This window comes from Molossus molossus, unplaced genomic scaffold (genome assembly GCF_014108415.1).
Source record: "Molossus molossus isolate mMolMol1 unplaced genomic scaffold, mMolMol1.p scaffold_m16_p_4, whole genome shotgun sequence".
Classification (NCBI taxonomy): Eukaryota; Metazoa; Chordata; class Mammalia; order Chiroptera; family Molossidae; genus Molossus; species Molossus molossus.
The window spans coordinates 42,062,349-42,077,512 of record NW_023425377.1 but is presented as its reverse complement, the minus strand read 5'-3'; the positions used below and the strand labels follow the sequence as shown (position 1 = coordinate 42,077,512).

The following is a 15,164-nucleotide window of genomic DNA, read 5'->3' as shown; positions in this document are numbered from 1 at the left end:
TCAGCGCCCCATATTTCCAGGTTGCACATGCATAAGTCCCAAACAGGTCTGTCCCCTGGGTAGAAAGTGAGAGGTAATACATGGCAGGCCTGAGGTGGGGCACTGTCAGGCTGCACTTCAGTGGTCAGAGCTGCTGTGCACTCGTCCCTGCAACAGCCTGGAGTACGCGGTGGGGCTGAGAGGACTGGCCTTGGACAGGGCGCACACACACATATATAATGTGTCACAGGGCAGTCTGAGCTAGAACATGTAGATAGATCTGGGTAAAAAGCTCCAGTGTTGGATAGCAACTCAGGTGGGAAGGAAGGAAAGTTGTCTTCTCTAACTTGTTTGCTTCCCCATTCTCCTCAGGCCTGGCCCTGTGCTGGGTTCCTGACTCACTGATTACATAGTAGCTCCAGAATACAAACTGCAGCCCTGCCTGCCCTTCCTGTGGCATGAATGAAGAGTTTCTGAGTTATCTTTCTTATTCTCTGTCCCTGATTCCAGTTATTTGTGGCCTTCTGGGAGCAATCATCATAATTACTTAAATGCTTAGAGCTTTTACATGGGAACAATAGCCCAAATTACTCCCCGGGCTGAGTCAGGTATCTGGAAATCCAAGGCCTCTGTCCTGGCCTCCTGGACTCTTCTGTGGCTCTTTTCTATCAGAGCCATGACTGGGATGAGTGAACAAGTCATCCTGATCAGGATCTCCTCGCAGGAAGAGAGGCACGCATAACGTGTGATCACAGGAATGGTTGGTGAGTAATGAGGTGCTCAGTTAATACCTGTAAGAATTAGAAGCCAGGATACCCATACAAATAATAAGGATAAAGCAAAGGAGGTGGAGGGACAATTCAGATTAAAAATATAATAAAATATGTTCTACCACAGACCAAAATGAAAAAAGGGTTTACCCCATAATCTTTTCCTGTACTTTGGAACTAGTTTCTGTCTGCATCACAGCTCCCTGAACACTAATGAATTCCAGAAGGGCTGATGTTTGCCAAAGGGAATTATTCTCCTTAACACCCAGTCTAAGTGATGGTGAATGAGTTAGGCAGAGGGCCCTGTTCTGTTAGGTAGTAAGCAGCACAACAAATCTTTCCCTGGTGATTCATTTAATTCCTTTTCCTAACGGGCTCTTAGGCTGACACAAAGAGGCTTGATGCAATACAATACAGCATTAGCAATTTTTCATTTTGTGTGCCACTGCGATAGCAAAACACACTTTGAAAAATACATCTGTTTTCTCATTTGATCTTCATAAAATCCAGTGAGAGAGACAGAGGATGCCCAGAATGACTGAATCAGAGGTTTCTCAACAGAAATCACGTCTCTTCCTGGGGTCTCAGGCAGACCCACCCCATAAGATCTCACCTTGGGAAGAAGGGGCCTAATCTGAAGGACAGTTGTGCAAGAAGTTGCCCAGGACATCGGAACATCATAGCTCTGTTGGGCCAGCCACAGGGCAGCAGCCAGGCACCTGACTGACACTTTTTATCCCAGAAGTCTCACATAAGAAACCTCATAGACAGGTGGAGGAGGTGTGAAAATATACACATCAAGGATAGACTGCTAAATGCATGCAGTGGTATCAGTATTAGCAAATATCTAATAAGGGGTTAATATTAAAAATATATAAATAATTCCTACAACTGAACAATAAAAAAAAATTAAAAATGGGCCAAAGATTTGAGTAGACATTTCTCCAAAGAAGGTATGCAAATAGCCAATAAGCATATAAAAAGATATGCTAATAATTGGGGAAATACAAATCAAAACCACAATAAGATACCACTTTACACCCATTAGGATGGTTGTTATTAAGTGTGTGTGTGTGTGTGTCTTTGTGTCAGCCTAAGAGCCCATTAGGAAAAGCAACAACATATTAGCAAGGATGTGGAGAAACTGAATCCCTCATATGTTGCTAGTGGGAATGTAAAATGGTACAATTGTATGGAAAACAGGAAGGGATTTCCTCAAAAAATCAAACAGAATTACTACATGCCCCAGCAATCTGACTTCTAGGTATGTGCCCAAACAAATTGAAAGGGATTTAAACTTATTTGAATACCTATGTTCATAGCATTATTTATAACCCAAGCATCCACCAACAGATGAATGGATAAACAAACTAGTATATAAATACAATGGCATAATATTCAGTCTTACAAAAGAATAAAATTCTGATATATGCCACAACATGGATGAACCTTTACAACAGGGTAAGTGAAATAAACCAGACACAAAAAGACAAATATTGTGTGATTCTGTTCATATGAGTTACCTAGAATAGTCAAATTGATAGAGGGAGAAAGTAGAATCATGGTTTTCAGGAGCTGAGGGGAAGAGGTGATGGGAGTTAGTGTTTAATGGATACTGAGTTTCAGTTTGAGATAATGAAAAAATTCTAGAGATGGATGGTGATATTGACTACACAACAATTTGAATGTACTTAATGTCACTGAAATATACACCTAAAATGGTTAAAATGGTAAATTTTATGTATAGTTTACCACATTAATTTTTTAAAAGAATTGTTCATTTAATGTATAAGAGCAATAAACAAACATTCTTAAATATTAAATTCAAGCAACAAGGTACCCATGAATCCTTTTTGAAAGAAATTATTTTTAAATGAAATCCAGCCCAATAATAAATGAATCCATTTGCAACTCATAACAAAGAGCTAATTTACCTAAGATAAAAAGACCGCCTACAAATAATTAAGAAAAAGTCAACAACCCTGACATAAACAATACACAGAAATTGAAGTACAGATGACTTTTAAACTTATAAAAAAATTCTGTACCTCCTTCTTAAAAAGAAAAACACATGAAAACTATATTAAGGGATCATTTTCACCTATCCATTCATTCTCCTCTCTGTATAAATACAACGGAAAATGTTTTGCTGATATTAATAGTAATAGTTTTTATTTTTTTTTTTTTATCCTCACCCGAGGACATTTTTCCATTTTTGTACAGACAGTGGGAGGGAGAGAGGGGAAGAGAGAGAGAGAGAAACATCGATGTGAAAGGGACACATCGAGTGGCTGCCACCCGCACGACCAACCAGGGCCGGGGACAAACTGCAACCAAGGTACATGCCCCTAGCGGGAACCGAACCCGGGTCTCTCCGGACCGCAGGCGGGCGCTCTAACCGCTGAGCCAAACCGGCCAGGGCAATAGTAATAGTTTTTAGATGATAAGATTTGGAGAGCTTTTAAAGCATATATTATTATATTTTCTATAATGATTGTATTTTGTATAATGAGAATGCATAAGTTTTGTAGTGGTTTTTAATTTAAAAAATAAAACTGGGAATAAATATGCAAAATGAAGAACAAAGATGAATTCTTTTCTTCTGTGCACTTTTCAACATTTTAAAAAACTCCTCTAATCTTTTTCCAAACCTTCACACATTTTTAATGTAGTTCATTCAGCTCCTGATATGACACACACCGAGTTTTATATTTCTCCTTGACACTGCTGCCATCCATACATTGCCCTCCTTTGTCTCTGATTATCCCAATTCTACCCATGTTCAAGGTTCACCTCAAGCACATGCTCTTTCTGGGAGGCGCTATGCCTTACTGGCAAAGTGTCCACGCCAGGAGCAGATATGTGGTACATTTGGTCTAAAAGTGGGCTTCTCCACTGTCTAGCTCAATACATTTGGGCAAATCACTTCATCTTTCTGAGACTCAGTTTCCTCACATGTAAAACACATGACCTATTTCATTGGGTTTTATAAGGATTGTATTACATTATGCATGTAAAGTGCTTCGCAGTACTAAATTTGTGTTAACAATAATAATATTCTATTCCTCCTGACCTCCCCAATGTATTTATTGACTATACAAATAATTGGTCCTTATCATAGTCTGTTTGGTTCCATGAGGAAAATTATAACTACCTTGGGGAGAAATAAACAGGTCTCCTATCCCTAAGGTACTTAAGTAGTACATTCACTTTACATTTGGTAGTTTGTTTTGTTAAATTTTAATAAGTATGTCCAGCCCGTGTGGCTCAGTGGTTGAGCGTCGACCCATGGACCAAGAGGTCACCAGTTCGATTCTCGGTCAGGACACATGTCCAGGTTGCGGGCTTGATCCCCAGTAGGGGGCGCGCAGGAAGCAACCCCGATCAATGTTTCTAATTGATGTTTCTATCTCTCTTTCCTTCTCCCTTCCTCTCTCTCTAAAAAATCAATAAAACATATTAAAAAATAATAATAAAATAAATTTTAACAAATATGTTTATTCATTCATCCTTCAATGAGAGAACCCTCAGGAAAACATACCTCATGATGCCCACACCTACTTCTTTCTTTTTTTAGTCCAAGCAAAATAATGGTTCCTGGGCTTCCTGAAAGCCTACTAACAGAACATGTAGGGTCACCCCACGCCACCCAGCTTCCAAGGGTGCCTTGCTCAGGGAAACAGACATTAGCGCAAAAGTGCCTTTTGGAGTACTACCTTCTTGTTCTCATGGACTAACAGAGATTTCCATTGTTGCTGCCAAAAATGTAACTGCTTTTCTTTGGGAACATTTACAAAAGACTACTTCTTTTTCCCAGAAAACCAGGGCCCCCAAAGCAAAATGATTTACCTTTGATTGTTCAAGAACAATTGCTCACTCTCTTTCTATTTTTTTACTTTTGGCTCCTCCTCAAGGAAGTTAAAGGATACTTTTGCCATTAGTAAGTCATATTTTTCTAGAGTTCTAGTATTGAGTTCTAAATGCATGCAACAAGCATTTCCCAAAGACCAGACACTAGCTCACACAGAGGACAGAGTTGATAGTTTTGTAGCAAAGCACAAACATGCAAGTGGAAAAGTAGATATGGAGGTTCCCTGCCCACCTGACACATCACCCAACACGTACAGAATCAAAGCCCTCCAAAACTTGGTTCTTTTTCAAGATTCTCCAGCTCAATAAAGGGCAGTGGGGGTCCTTCTAGAGCAGACACCAAGTAGTTCTGATACAGTGTTGGGCACACTGATGGGACCCCCAGAGTAGAGACTGCCTGTTAGAGGAGTCCCATCTTGGGCAGAAATGGCCCGGCGCTGGTACCCTCACTGTGCTCATTCGTTGGCTGGGAGCAGCCAGAATGTGTGCCCTTGTGTGAACACCACAGCGGATGGGAAGGTGCAGCCCTGGCAGCTAACTACATTCTTTGTAGAAGGCTCTCTTGAAGAGAGATCTGAGTACCTACATGGCTGTCACAACCATTCATTCAATTATGCAATGTGGGAGTCATCCTTGATATCTCCTTCCTTATTTCTAAGACCCAATACATCTCCATGTTTCTGACCATTTTACCTTCTTTTTTGATTTCTTTTAATATGTTTTCATTGATTTTTTAGAGAGAGAGGAAGGGAAAGAGACAGAAACATCAATGCCAGAGAGAAACATCCATTGGCTGCCTCCTGCACACCCCCCACTGGAGACCAAGCCTGAAACCTGAGCATGTGCCCTGATCCGGAATTGAACTGAGATCTCTCAGTCCCGGTTGATGGGACAACACTCAATCCACTCACTGAGCCACACTAGCTGGGCTGACCATTTTATCTTCTTTTTTTTAAAGTCTTTTGTTTTGTTTTGTTTTGTTTTGTTTTGTTTTGTTTTGTTTTGTTTTGTTTTTAAGAGAAAGGAAGGGAGGGGGAGAGAGATCTATGAGAGAGAACATTGACTGGCCAGCTCCTGCATGCCCCCCACTGGGGATTTGGCCCACAACCTGGGCATGTGCCCTGACAGAGAATCAAACTGGTGACCTCTTGATGCATGGGTTCATGCTCAACCACTGAGCCACACCAGCTGGGCTGACCATTTTACCTTCTAAATCTCCCTCTCACCTGTCCATTTGTCTTCATCTCCTCCACCACTACCATCATCATCTTGCTTCCAAATGGTGACTATGTTTCAATCTATTCTCCCAGCAGACAGAGCAGTCTTTTCAAAACACAGTCAGATGATATAACCCCCTGCTTAACGTTAGTCTCCCTAAAGACCTAAGTCCCTACATGAATTTCAAGACCCTCCCTGTTATAGTTTTTATCTTACTCTCCAGCCTCCTATGGACTCTATCTGCTCCATTTAACCTTCTGGCATCAGATAGAAGATAATGGTTCAAATCTAGCGTGCTTCCAGTTCCCCAATTGCTCCAAGTTCTTTCCTACATCAGGACTTTTGCACATGCTGTTCACCACCACCACCACCACCACCATTTACCTCTTCTTCAACCCAATACCCCTTTATCCAGTTAATTAATCCTCATTCCTTTGCTCCCAATTCAAACAACACTTCAGAAAAGACTTCTGTGACCCCCAGACAAGTTCAAATCCTTTTTTCTTCCCCCTCAGAATCAAATCCACTGTGTAGCATCTAGGATCGCACTCTATATTTGACTGGTTATGTGACTGTTTGATTACCCCACTAAGGTGTGTTTCCTGAGGGCAGAGACCACGTCTATTTTTGCTCATTATTGAATCATAGCATTAGCAGAGTGACTGTATTTTGTAGTTGTCACAAAATATTTGTTGAGTAAATAAAGTATGCAAAAGAGTTATTTGACTTTTTTTCCTTTTTATTTGAATCACACACACACCAGATGGTTTCTAATCAGCAAATTCTATCTTTTTTTTTTTTTCATTTATATTGTTCTCCAGTTTTATTGCCTGTTCTCCTGCCTCCTGCCTACCAGTAGTAACATCTTTGAGGATGACCTTGGCCTTTGGGTCTTCATTAATGAACACTGCAGCCCGGATAAAGTGCTTGTTCCATAACTTGCTTATTGCATAAGATTTTATTCTAGAGTTAGAAGGTGAGGGATGGTAGGAAGGAAAAGAAAATGAATTTCCCCCAAAACATTGGGATACAAAGTTTCTCTTTGAAAGTTAAATTACAGATCAAGCCAATCACAGCAAAGATTTACAAAATGCTTCCATAAAGAGAAATAGGACTCCAGAAGCCTACCAATACTGTTACACTTGGTAAGGCCTTGCTCTGTCTAAAACACAAATGTGATGCACTGGCCGGTTTGGCCCATGGACCAAAGAGTCACAGGTTCCATTTCAGCCAAGGGCATGTGCCTCGGTTGTGGTTCGTGCCAGGCCCTGGTCAGGGTCATGTGGGAGGCAGCCAATCCATGTTTCTCTTTCTGTCTCTCTCTCTGTCTCTCTCTCTCTCTCTCTGCCCCTCTTACTCTACCTGAAGATACTTGGGGAAAATATCCTCAAGTGAGGATTAAAAAATAAAAAGAAAAAAAGAAACGTGTCCACCTGAGGAGCCTAGTAGCATAATAAAGAGATGCTAGGCCACACAGATGGAGTGTCCACTGGGCATCATTCCATGGGGAAGGGCCAGCCAGGCTAGAGGGAAGGAGTGACCAGTCCTTCTAGCAGGTTGTTTGACCTTTGGTGTGGAGGAAGACACAGCGGGCTGCCCAAGGCTGATATCATTAAACATTTAAGTCACATAATTCACTTTTCTGATTCTGATTTCAAGTTTGCCAAGGTACTTTCTTATAATTAGGCTACAGATTGAATAGTTACAAGAAGTGAGTGCACTCACCAGGCAACCTCAAGAGTACACTGTTTCTGACAGTTTTGTTTCTTCTTTTTTTTTTTATCCTCACCCAAGGACATTTCTCCATTTTTTGTTCAGATAGAGTGGGAGAGAGAGAGAGGAAGAGAGAGAGAGAGAGAGAAACATCGACGTGAAAGGGACACACTGAGTGGCTGCCACCCTCACGACCAACCAGGGCTGGGGACAAACCACAACCGAGGTCCGTACCCTTAGCGGGAAACGAACCTGGGTCTCTCGGGACTGCAGGCCGATGCTCTAACCACTGAGCAAAACCAGCCAGGGGGACAGTTTTGCTTCTAACAGAAATGGTTAAGCTCCAGGTTTTAGAATCAGATGGCCTTTATTTGAACCCTGACTCTACCACTTACATACACACTAACTGGGAATTTCCTTCAACTTTTTCCCCCCAACTAAAAAAATAATCACAATACACATGATTATAGGGAGAATTAAATAAAGCAATGTATGTAATGCACTTAGCATAGAGGCTAGCAAACAGTTAGTGAAATAAGTAAGTTGACATTTTAATTTTATATAACGTTGACTTTTAATGAAAGTTGGAATACTAAAGAGATGAAAATTTTGATCCCACAAGGTCGAGGACAAAATCTGGACCTTGGGAAATCACCAAGATGATAGACTCCAGACTAGCCCTCACCTCCTGATACCTCTCTGTTCACTTGTGCAACATCTGTAACAAGTAACCAGGATTTGGCTTTATCTTCTTGTGTCTCAACCTGCCTTTTCCTGTTCCTTATTTCCCAGACATACTTTTTATGCAGAAGTAGATTTAGCTCTACTTTGCTCTCCCAGAGTCAAGAATTATTGTTCTATAAGGAAGTGGCTCCAAGCCCTGCCTTGATTTTTTTATCCTCACCTGAGGACATTTTTTTTTTCCATTTTTTGTTCAGAGAGAGTGGGAGGGAGAGAGAGGAAGAGAGAGAGAGAGAAACATCGATGTGAAAGGGACACATTGAGTGGTTGCCACCCACACGACCCAACCAGGGCTGGGGACAAACTGCAACTGAGTTACGTGCCCTTAGCGGGAACTGAACCCGTGTCTCTCTTTTACTACAGAGCAAAAGCATCATCTAGAGGGGAAACATGGGCTTCTGTTTTTCTAAGGCCACCATTTCCATACTTGCTCTTGAAGGAAAATACTTCAAGGACACAAGGAAACTCACAATATCAGCCCAGCTGGTGTGGCTCAGTGGTTTAGCGTTGACCCATGCACCAAGAGGTTACCAGTTCAATTCCTGGTCAGGGCACATGCCCATGTTTTGGGCCCAATCCCCAGTGGGGGGCATGCAGGAGGCAGCCAATCAATGTTCTCTCTCCTCGATGTTTCTCTCTCTCTCCCCCTTCCTCTCGCACTAAAAAATCAATAAAGAGCCCTGGCCGGTTTGGCTCAGCGGTTAAAGTGTTGGCCTGAGGTCCAGAGAGACCGGGTTTGGTTTCCACTGAGGGCGCATGCCTCGGTTGCAGTTTGTCCTCGGCCCTGGTTGGTCGTGCGGGTGGCATCCACTCATGTGTCCCTTTCACGTTGATGTTTCTCTCTCTCTCTCTTTTCCTCTCTCTCCCTCCCGCTCTAATTGAACAAAAAAATGGAAAAATGTCCTCGGGTGAGGATAAAAATGAAAAAATAAAAAATAAAAAATCAATAAAGAAAAAAATTTTGACCTAAAAAAATAATAATAATGAAAGAAAAGAAAAAGAAAACCACAATATCACGAGTCACAGATCAAAGACTCCATCATTCAGGGAATGTACCTAAATTACAAACAGACAACCCAAAGTGACTCTGGCAGACTATGCAGTTTTCGTTTTTCTGTTGCAGTTATCAGACTGCTCTATGACAAATACGAACAAACGCATGGCAAATTGTGTTTGGAGTATGGAATCGCGTCAATGTTTTCAAAGTAGAAATGCTTGCAAAAGTATTCTCATATCTCAAAGGTGGATGCTGGATATAGCTGCAGGGACTTCCTCTGACTTTGATTGGAACAGTGCTGTACTCTAATAAAAACTTGGTCCAGTGGCATCATTACAAGGGTTGTCAGGCCAAGTGCAAGGTGCCTTTCAAAGAGACTGCAGTGCCCCCTCAGTCCTTCCAAGACAAGATAACACAGTCTAAACTTTGAAGAAAACTTTCTTTTCTATTGTCACAGAGACCTCCAGTTTCATCAGCTGACCATTAGAGAATGTCTTTCAAGCATCCAGAAAAACAATGACTTGGTTGCTGCCCTCAAAGAACCCACCTAGAGCCTAAGATAAAATACCAAGTATTTTCTCCACTATATGGCTTCATTGAATTCCTATAGCTCTGCAGTAGGTATGTTATTATCCCCATCCTACAGGGAAAGAAACTAAGGCTAAGGGAGTAAATATTTTGCCCAAAATGACAGAGCCAGGGGTTGAACCCTGGAGTCTCTATTCCTTGGGTATGGATGGGCACTGTTAAGACTAGGGGGTTCAAACCTTAAGCTTGCTGTTCCAGCTTTTCTTATCAAACGAGGGCTCCCCAATTTCACTGACACCACTGACTTTTGATTTCTCCACTGACCCAGGATGAAGAGCCTTGTACCTCATGCCAGGACCAGGCTGTTAGAAGTGTAGTGCACCAGTGTGGCAGAGGGACCAGGGCACATGCCTGGGCTAGGGAGTCAGGCTGACCCCTGGGGTCTGCGAGCAAACCAGCCCCAGTTCACTCAGTGCCTCCAACTTGGATCCCTCAGAAGCTTATTCCCAGCTGCCAGGCCAGCATCCACCTTCTCAGGCCAGAAACCCACGAAGGGGCGCCAGCAGTCAGGGCCCGGCTGCCGCCAGCCACGAGGCCCAGGAGGAGCTGAATGAAGGGGAAGCAGCCCCGACCGACCGGGGCGCGCGGGCCGTCCGCATGCTGCCCGGCCCCGGCCCCTCGGTGGACGGGGCTCCAGCCCGACCACCGCGCGCAGCCCCCAGGTTCCCGCCTCTGGCTCCGGGCCCGCGCTCCGCGCTCGCCGCGCACAGGGGCTCGGGCCCGCCTCTCGGCAGTTTTCGCTTTCGTTTTCCTGCCGATATAGTTAAGGAAAATGAAAGTGGCCGTGGCCTGGGCTGGTGCGGCTGCCGTCGGGGCGAGGGGCGCATAGTTCGGCAGCGGCGGCCGCCGGCCGGGAGCCTGCAGCCGGAGCCTGGGCGCAGCCGCGCGGGGCAAGGTAAGCGCAGCCCCTTCGCGGCCGCCTCGCGGGCTCCTCCTTGCGGACCCGACAGGCGGGGCGCCAGGCGGTCGTCTGACCCGAGTCAGCCGGCCGGGGGTCCTGCCTCGGGGCTGGGAGGACCTGAGACGCGGCCCGCTGGGGCTGTCGGGGCTTGGATCCTCCAAGCCGGGCTGGAAGATGGGGAGGAACACCGACAAACGTGCCAAGGATGCGGCAGCCTGGGGTCGGGGTGGGACCGTGGCAAGGCAGGCCACCGCTCCCAGCACACGGTCCCTTTTTGTAGAACACCGAGCCCCCTCCCCCAACCGGGGTTTCGAAAAATCGAAGTGGGAGGATGGATGCATGTCAAATGCTGAGCGCCTGAGCTCAGCAGGGAGGAAGGAGCTCATCACTGACCCCTTCTTACCTGATAGATCCCTCCTCTTCCCCACTCGGCTGTGTCCCTCGAGTCGTTGGCTTTCTGCGTTTCTCAGATCTGGTGCACTTCGGCGCCCCTGCGGTGCCCTCCAAGCGTCTGGCAACTCCCCTCTCTTGGTCATAGACTTGGAGAGCAGGTAGGCTAGGATGCCGCCCCTCCTCAGGGTGAAGAACGGGGCTCATTCTGCAGGGACCCCAAACCCAGGGCTGGCATAAATGGCCAGGGATGGATGCACTCAGGGACCTAGTCTTGCCCAAACCATGAAACTTCCCACTGCATCAGCCTGGCAGAAGGGTGAAAGATGAGTGCTCTGGTCTTTGCCCTTGGTCAAATCTGAGGCTCACCCGTGGTATGAGAGAATTGGGCACCTCCTCAAGGCTGTAGAGGCAGCCCCTGACCTTGGCGCGCTTCCCATCCCCTAGCAGGAGAAGATATGCCAGCAGGTTGCTTGCTAGGCCAGTTGTGTGGGATAAGCAGAGGAGCTGGGCACTGAGTTTTGAAAGTAAAGTGGCAAGTCCACAGGTACTTGACTTACATTTGAGTGATGCCAGTTTTTGTAGCCAAGAACCCCCTTATACTCTACTTTTGTCTCAATAAAAAGGAATTCAGCTTAATCACATGGATCTGCTTGTAAGACCCATGCCTGAAACAAAACTATGATTGAAACAAAACTGGAATGTTCTTAACTTTGAAAATAGCCATTTGAATTTGACAAGAGATGACTCAACGCCCTAATTTTTAAAACATGGGGTGCCCCTCTGCCTTACCCCAGGAGGGTGGTGTTACTTTTAGAAAATACTGTCTTTTATCATGAGCCAGAAAATCAGATCTTTGATTTCACTAAGCTATGCCTTTTCTTCTGAATTCCCTGATGTCCTTCTCTTCCTCCTATTAACTATTTTTATTTTTTGTTAATCCTCACCAGAGAATTTTTTTTTCCATTGATTTTTGGAGGGAGTGGGGGGAGAGAGAGAGAGAGAGAGAGAGAGAACCATCCATCCATGTAAGAGACATGTTCATTTGTTGCCTCCTACACATGCCCAGTCTGGAGCAGAGATCAAACCTGCAACCGCAACCGAGGTACATGCCTTTGACTGGGAATTAAACCCAGGACCCTTTGGTCTTCGGATGGAGGCTCTAACCACTGAACTGTCATGGATGGTTCTCTCCCTTTCCTCTTGAGGGGGATCACAGTTTGCCACCCCCAAAAATATGCCTTTTGGGATCTTGATTTTAAGGTGGCTATTTTGAAGAAACAGAAGACTCAGAAAGAGTCTTTGATCCTTTCCTGCCTGAAGGAATTCAGATAGAAAATCCTGCTTCAGGAAGGAAACCCTAGCATATTGACCTTAGTATATTCACCTTAGCATATACAGTATGAACTAAGTGTGGCAGACTGGGAGAAATCTAGCAAAGCCTGTTTGTTAGACTCCCTTCTGTATCCCATTGTTTCTTGGTCGCCCAGCAAGAATTTGTTGACCACGTGTTTGCTCTTTTTTATCTATCTGTGAACTGCCTACTTTCCCTTTGAAATCCTAGATGCTCACTGCCTCCCTCTCTCTAGTCAAAATGGCATATAAGCCTCAACTGCCCAGTGCATCCTCAGTCTTATATTCTTATAAAACCTCTATATGCAATAAATTTGGACATTTTTCTCCTTTTAATCTGTCTCATGTTGATTTATTAGTCCAGCCAGAAGAACTTAGAAAGGTGGGAGAAAAATTATTTGTTTACACACTCTCTTACCTTCCATCTTCAGGCAGGAGGGGGGTGGTATGGTGGACACTATCCAGTGAATTTTTACCACCCCAGGTTCTTGCTTCTGTGTTCCTGAAAACTGGATGACTCAGCTGGGGACTAAGCAAGCTCCTGGCTTCCCCAATCCCTTTCCTCCACAGGTTTATTATTCATTGCTTTAGCCACCAGCATATGATGGTTTTTGTTATTACATTTTTTTACTAGAAAATAATGCAAGGGGTTTAATTTCTTTTCCTCAGTCTCTCTTTCATTTTTTTTTTTTTTTTTTTTTCCTCCCTTTATCTTCCATTTCTCTCTCAACACCCTCCTCCCCAGGCACACACAAACTTAGGCAGCCGTGCTGGCATATTTGTTCTTCCAAACTACCTTTCATTACATCTTAGAAAGTGTGTATCTTTGAAAGATATATCATGTTTTGCTTTGGTTATACTTATTTAAGTAAATAACATTGCACTATACATCTTATACTGCCCTCCCCCCCTTCAGCATTATGTTTTTGAGTCAACCCATAGTGCTGTATGTAAGGCTAGCTCATTACTCTTGGTTGTTGCATAGTTTTCTATCAATAGTGTACACCACAAGTACTTAACTAGTCTCCCTGATGAACAGTGCTGCACCAAACATCCTATTGGGTGTCTCCATGTGGTCTTGTGCAAGAATTTCTCTGAGATAGATAGATAGGAAATTTCTAGCTCTGGGACATTTGCATGATGTCTCTTTCTAAAAACTGCTACTTTGTGCTGCAGAATGGCTACATCAGTTTCCTCCTACCAGGAGTGCATAAAGAGTCCTTTTTCCAACATCTGTCACCACTTACTATTATTTAACTGATTTTTGTCACACTGGTAGGTTAAAACAGTACTTCATTTCTGTTTAACTGAGCATTTCATCATGTTGTCTTGCCATTTACGAATTGCCCAGCCATCTCATTTGCCTTTCTTTTAGGTTTCTGATATTTTTTCATTTTGTTTCTTACATAATAAAATGTTAATCCTTTGTCAAATGTAGATGTTGAAAGTCTTCCCCTAATCTTGTCGCCTCTCTGTTCACTTCATTTATGGTCTCTTTTTTATGAGTACTAATAGTGTAATTGAAATACAGTTTACATACCATAAGATTCACATGTTTAAAGTATACAATTCAGTGGTTTGTAGTATATTTTGAGAGTAACTTTTACCATAATCTAATTTTAGAATATTTGTATTACTCCATTAACAGTCACTCCCCAATACCCCTCAACACGCTCCTCCCAGTCCTAGACAAGCACCAATCTACTTTCTGTCTCTCTATACTTACCTATTTCTGGACATTTCATATAAATAGGATTATACAATATGTGATTTGTTGTGACTGGCTTCTTCACTTAGCATAATATATTGCAGCTTTATCCACATTACAGCATGTATCAGTAGTTTGTTCATTTTTATTGCTCAATAATGTTTCATCATATGAATATACAGCATTTTATTTATTCATTCATTAGTTGATGGATATTTAGGTTGTTTCTACTTTGGGGCTATTATGAATAATCCTTCTATGAGCATTTTTGTACAAACTTTTGTGTGAACATATATTTCCATTTCTCTTGAGTGTATACCTAGAATTGGAATTGCTGGATCATGTAGTATCTCTGTTTAAACTTTTGAGAATCTTTCAGACTGTTTTCTGAAGGAGCTGCAACATTTTACAATCCTACCCGCAGTGCAGGAGCATTCCTATTTCTCCATCCTCACTAGCACTTGTCTGTCTTCTTGGTGATAGCCATCCTAGCAGACGTGAACTGTGGCTCATAGTGGTTTCGATTTGCACTTCCCTGGTAGTTAATGATGTTGATTGAGCATCTTTTCATGCACTTATTAGTCATTTGTCTATCTTTTTATTATTTTTTTCTTTATTGATTTTAGAGAGAGAGGAAGGGAGAGGGAGAGAGAGAGAGAGAGAGAGATTGATTGGTTACCTCCCAAATGTGCCCTGGACCAGGTCCGGGATCGAACCTACAATACAGGTGTGTGCCCTTGTCCAGGAATCGAACCCTTGACCCTTCGGCATGAAGACTGACATGCTCTAACCACTGAGCACACGGGCCATGCATTCTTTATTAAAGGTCATTTGTAGCCCCGCCAGTGTGGCTCAGGAGATTGAGCACTGTCCCATGGACTGAGAAGTCTGGGGCGTGCAGGAGGCAGCCAATCAATGTTTCTATCTCTCTCTCTC

General features: G+C 43.5%; 1 long non-coding RNA gene across 1 annotated transcript in view; it reads left to right on the top strand.

Annotated features, from left to right (window-relative positions):
• Positions 1–10,732: 10,732 nt before the first annotated feature.
• LOC118643576 overlaps positions 10,733–15,164 on the top strand; it is a 40,226-nt gene continuing 35,794 nt past the window's right edge. Inside the window, exon 1 of the long non-coding RNA XR_004962011.1 lies at positions 10,733–10,771. This is a non-coding gene — a long non-coding RNA (uncharacterized LOC118643576). The remainder of the gene's footprint in view (positions 10,772–15,164) is intronic.